At 49.3% G+C, this 6000-nt stretch overlaps 1 protein-coding gene across 1 annotated transcript in view; it reads right to left on the reverse strand.

Annotated features, from left to right (window-relative positions):
- Positions 1-5366, reverse strand: part of ZNF185 (zinc finger protein 185 with LIM domain) — a 78238-nt gene extending 72872 nt beyond the window's left edge. The window contains 1 exon segment of the mRNA XM_067549925.1: positions 5269-5366. The gene's annotated coding sequence lies outside the window, so the exon portion shown is untranslated.
- Positions 5367-6000: the final 634 nt, after the last annotated feature.

Raw genomic sequence — 6000 nt, forward strand, 5'->3', positions numbered from 1 at the left:
ACTGTGAGAGACAGTATCAAAAGCTTTGCTAAAGTCAAGGTATATCACGTCCACTGCCTTCCCTACATCCACAGAGCCACTCACCTCATTATAGAAAGCAATCAGGTTGGTCAGGCATGACTTGCCCTTGGTGAATCCGTGTTGACTGTTCCTGATCACCTTCCTCTCTTCCAAGTGCCTTAAAATGGATTTCTTAAGGACCTGCTCCATGATTTTTCCAGGGATTGAAGTGAGGCTGACCGGTCTGTAGTTCCCTGGATCCTCTTTCCTCCCTTTTTTGAAGATGGGCACTATATTTGCTTTTTTCCAGTTCTCAGGGACCTCCCTCTGTTGCCACGAGCTTTCAAAGATAATAGCCAATGGCTCTGAAATCACCTCAGCCAATTCCCTCAGTACCCTCGGATGCATTGAATCCGGCCCCATGGACTTGTGTATGTCCAATCCTTCTAAATAGTCTTGGACCTGTTCCTTCAGCACTGCAGGATGTTCACCTCCTTCCCATTCTGTGCCACCCAGTACAGTAGTCTGGGAGCTGATCTTGTCTGTGAAGACAGAGGCAAAAAAGGCATTGAGTACCTCAGCTTTCTCCACATCCTCTGTCACTAGGTTGCCTCCCTCATTCTCTAAGGGGCCCACACTTTCCCTAATCTTCCTCTTGTTGGCAACATACCTGTAGAAACCCTTCTTGTTCCCCTTCATGTCCCTTGCTAGCTGCAACTCGAATTGTGCTTTGGCCTTCCTGATTTCATTCCTGCATGTTTGAGCAGTGTTTTTATAATCCTCCCTAGTCATCTGACCAAGCTTCCACTTCTTGTAAGCTTCTTTTTTGTGTTTAAGTTCGCCAAAGACTTATTTGTTAAGCCAAACTGGACGCCTACTATATTTGCTATTCTTTCTGCACATCGGGATGGTTTGCTTCTGTGCCCTCAATAGGGTGTCTTTAAAATACAGCCAGCTCTCTTGGATTCCTTTCCCCCTCATATTAACCTCCCAGGGAATCCTGCCCATCAGCTCCCTGAGGGCGTCAAAGTCCACTTTCCTGAAGTCCATGGTCTGTATCCTGCTGTTCTCCTTTCTTCCTTTTGTCAGGATCCTGAACTCGACCATCTCATGGTCACTGCTGCCTAGGTTGCCACCCACTTCTACTTCCCCTACCAAATCTTCCCTGTTTGTGAGCAGCAGGTCAAGAGAAGCATGGCCCCTAGTTGGTTGCTCCAGCACTTGCACCAGGAAGTTGTCTGCGACACTCTCCAAAAACTTCCTGGATTGGTTGTGCTCTTCTGTATTGCTCTTCCAGCAGATGTCAGGGTGATTGAAGTCCCCCATGAGAACCAGGTCCTGTGAACTGGAAACTTTCCCTAGTTGACTGAAGAAAGCCTCATCTACCTCATCCTCCTGGTCTGCTGGTCTATAACAGATACCCACCACGACATCACCCTTATTGTTCTTGCTTCTAAGCTTAACCCACAGACACTCAACTGACTTATCTCCAGTTTCATACTGGAGCTCAGAGCAATCATAGTGCTCTCTTACATACAATGCAACTCCTCCACCCTTTTGCCCCTGCCTGTCCTTCCTGAACAGTTTATACCCATCTATGACAGTGCTCCAATCGTGTGAGTTATTCCACCAAGTCTCAGTTATTCCAATCATGTCGTAGTTTCTTGACTGTGCCAGGACTTCCAGTTCCTCCTGCTTGTTTCCCAGGCTTCTTGCATTTGTATACAGGCACTTGAGATAAGTAGCCGATTGGCCTACTTTCACAGTATGAATTGTGAGGCCTCCCCTGCTGCACCCTCCTCCTCCTACTTCCCTGTGGTGTCCCTCTTCCCCACTTACCTTCGGGCTTAGGTCTCCGTCCCCTGTCGAACCTAGTTTAAAGCCCTCCTCACTAGGTTAGCCAGCCTGTCTGATTACTGTTCTTTTGTGCATCAGCACATTTCTACAAGGTAATGGATACCTGGGTCTTAAATTCTTGCTGCCCCAAGGAGTGGTAAGAAGTGGTTTTGTTCCTAAACACAATGCCTGCCATCTGTCCAGCAGACCTTGTTTACTCAAGGAGTTTCTTCTTCAGCAATAAGAATCAATAGGAGGAAAATAAAATCAAGGGAGACACTGCATTCCCTATCATTCCTCGACGAGAAAAATAATTTCCACTTTCCCAGCAAATAGTGCCATGCCATATGGCTAGAAGAGAATCTAGTGGATTCATTGTACCTTCTAGTCAGAGTCTACACTCAAAAACATGTGTCCGCTGTTCCCTCACCCATAACCCTGAACCAGTATTGAAAGTGATTCTCCGCTAAAGTCAGGAGTGTCAACATCAGTTGTAAGGAAGCACAAGTCACATCCCTGTTAAAACAAAGGGTCACCCATGCTTTGTTGCATTGAATTCATTTGTCCCTGTCAATGCTAGCTGGACAACCATTTTCAACAATGGTTGAAGGGCTAGATCTGCCCCCATGGCTAAACAGCAGGATTCGTTAGCGTAGCCATGCCTGTGATGGTGATGGCCACTAAATTAAATACCTCTGAGATTTGGGACTATGTTTCTCAACCTTAAGTAGCGAGTACCCCCTAACTTCTGAAAATGTTAATAAGTACCCCAACACTCAATTTTCCACTCTGAGAAATACAATCTTTTCTCCCTTTACTGCTAGACAACTGTATTTCTCATAAAGCAGGAGAGTTCTTAATTCTGCAGTGCTGTGTGGCTGTGGCAAATCACAAAACCCCCTGCTGTTTTTCCTCTCCTTCCTTCTCCCCTTCCTTCATATAGGAGCAAAAGTCAATGCCAGCCAATCACTATGGCCTGATGGTGAGGTCAGGTGGTGTTTTTCCTCACACAGTCAGGAACTTGTGAGGTATGAGCAGGCACTAGTAGCCCACCAGAGTGGATTGCAGTGCTCCCCCTGGCCGTCCCTAGGAGGGTGCGGGCCTGGGGCAAATCACATTGTATGGGCTCCTCTTAACATTTTTATACTGGTAAAATCTGGGGCTATCATAATTGCTCAGCTAGAGCAGTGAAATTGACAGCTAAGCGTATGGGTAGAGCCCGGCTCCAGGACAGGGCAAGCTGCTGGACTCTCCATGTGGCTTTCTGGGCACTGGGCTTTGAGCCGGAAAGGGGAAATGCCACGTGGGCAAGTGGCAGGTGGCTGCCACCTGGCTGCCAGCCTGGGAGGTGGGCGACTGCCTCCTGCTCTGAGATGGGGTGGGAGAGGCTTCTGTGCAGGCTGGGAGCCGGGGATGAGGGCAGGCGGCAGGCAGCTGTTGCCCATCTTCAAGCCAGGGCATGGGAGACTGTTTCTCGGCTCTGAGCTGGGGCACAGGTGGCAGCCACCCAGCTGCAAGCCCAGCTTACAAGGCACAGGAGGCTGCTGCTGGACTCCCACCTGCGAGCTGGGCGGCTGCTGCCTGGCTTCCCAAAAAGCCAGCTGCTGCCGCCCGGCTTCCCAGGACTGGGGCAGCTGCCATTTACCTCCCAACTAGGAGGTGGGACTGGGCGGGAAGCTAGCGGCTGCTGCCCGCCTCCCTTCACTGGGTGTTTTGCCACGTAATCTCTCCAGCAGGGACATGGCAAGATTTCCACATAGAGCTAGTAACTACAAATGGGCTGGAACCAAAACCCTGGCTCCAAATGCAACTCATTCAGCATGTGGCACAGCCCATTACCTGCCTGATCCACAGAGAATACAGGCTGCTGCTGCAGCCCTCAGACAGATTTAATCTCTTCACGCAGGCTTCACTTTGAAAATAAGTGCCTATGGAAGATTCTGGGCAGTGGGTAGAGAGACCACATCACCAATGAAGAGACCCAAAGTCACCTACCAACACCTCAGCTGCCTTAGAATTAGAAGGGAATTAGAAGGGAGCACGGGACATTTCTGGGGCATGTATACTGGATGCCAACATACACATTCACACATGAAGCAATCAAGTGGAAACCAGGCCACCCAAGAGGAAACCTGAAGAAGAACCCTCATCAGGGAGGGCAGAACAGATGGAAGCAGTAGCAAATAACAGAGAGGGAGGGGAGACACTAATTTCTGCCTTATGTGACAACACTGGTAAAAGAACAATGCAATAATAATAATCAGGCATCACTGATTCAATCCCCAGTAGTGCTCAACATAAGGAGTGTTACACAAATACCTCTGAACTTTAGTGGTTGTGTGGCTCAAAATCCAAAGCCAAACCTGCATGGGTAAATAGAGCTAAACTTTGCAAATGGCACCATGCAAAAGCCTATGGGTTCTGCACACTTACAGACATAGGGGTGCATGGTTTTGAAATCGTCATCCAAAATTTGCAGCTTGGATTCTGTTGTGTTTGCCACCAAAAGGAGTCAGCAAACTGGTTGTGTTACCAAGGTGTTTAGCTGTAGCCCCCCCTGGCAAATAGCTCCACACAAAGTTACAAGCCCTACTGTGTAACAGGGCTTAAAATGAAGTCAGTGGGATAAAATAATGATACCTAACTCTTATATAGCACTTACCAGTAGATCTCAAAGCACTTCATAATGGAAGTCAGTATCATTTCCCCTATTTTGCAGATGGGGAAACTGAGGCACAGGGAAGGACGTGACTTGCTCGAAATCACCCAGCAAAGTACTAGCAGAGCTGGGTACTGAACCCAGGCCTCTTGTGTCAGTCCAGAGTCCTAGTGAGTTGGATACTTAGGGTGGGGGGCCTCTGCTTTACTGAGCAGGTCTAAATAACTCTCCTGTGACACATCTACAGAGGGGCTTTCAGGAAGCTGTGTGTGCATTTTGATCAGTGACTGAGAACCTGATTCTCCTCTCATGTGCATTGGTGTAAACCCAATCTCAATGGAGGGAGCTCCTGACTTGCACCATCAAAAGGAGAGAAAGATTAAGGCCACAGACACTTCCCATGACTGAACTAAAAGGAAGTTAAAGAGCAGGCAGAGCACACAATGCAGGACTGTGCAGCTAGCTGCTAAAAACACTGGAGCCATTGTTCTGAGAAGCTGACATTTCCAGCATTGGCATCAAGGAGGTGGCACTGCCAGGGTAAGACAATGCCTCCCCAGAGAACATCAGGGACAATGCAGTACTTGTCTCTCTTCAAGAGAAGCACAGCTAATTATTTCTACTCAGAGCAAACTCAATGCCCTGCACAAACGCAGCTTTAAGAGGCTGTCACAGGGTGCTCCTTCAGCTACCCGGTGTGCTGCGTTGCCTAGCTTGTTCCTATGGTCCCTCAGCCAAATCACACCTAGCTACTTTCCTTTCACCATATGTACCTTTATTGCTCAGCTCTCCTCCAAACAGAACAAGACAGAGAAATCATAGCAGGAACCTTCTACACAGCTTCTCTCCTTCACACATTGGACCTTCCCCCAGTTTCCTGGTTCTGCCCCTCATATACTCCCAGTTATAGCAAATCATCTCATTAGCCCACTAATTACCACCCCAGTGTTCCTAATACCCCAGTAGAAGGTGGTTGGCTGCTTCTAGCTGAGCCTTTTCTGTACTGCTGCCAGCACTTGCTGCCAGAGACCCTGTTCGTGGAACCAGCATGGCATTGCCTCAGCACCTGGTGAGGGAAGGTAGGGAGTCATGTCCCTACAAACCTGTCTTTTATAGAACTGTTTACATGGTCAGGCTGGTACCCATTTGGGCATAAGGGAAAGACTTTGTCACAGAGGTCATGGATTCCATAACTTCCAGGGACCTCTGTGAAATTATCCTTTTCAGCTTCCTCACTGGGACCTGGGGAAGCAGGAGCTCTCAGGGGATGGCTGGGGATCCCCAGCTCCAAGCTGCTGATGGGGGCCCTGTTGTGTCAGCCTGGGTGGGTGGTGGGGACCCTGCTGGAGGCTCTGAGCCGCAGCAGCAACCCTGCGGCTCCAAACCGCCACACCACTGCTGGCAGCTGGGGCAGGTGGCAGGGGTGCCCACCTCACTGTGTCGGAAGGGGCCCCACAGCTCGGAGCCATCACCAGCAGGCAGGAGCCCTGCTGCTCCCCAGAGCT

This window comes from Emydura macquarii, unplaced genomic scaffold (assembly GCF_026122565.2).
Source record: "Emydura macquarii macquarii isolate MOO-44397 ecotype Brisbane River unplaced genomic scaffold, CSIRO-AGI_Emac_v2 contig_1253, whole genome shotgun sequence".
In the NCBI taxonomy this organism is placed as follows: domain Eukaryota; kingdom Metazoa; phylum Chordata; order Testudines; family Chelidae; genus Emydura; species Emydura macquarii.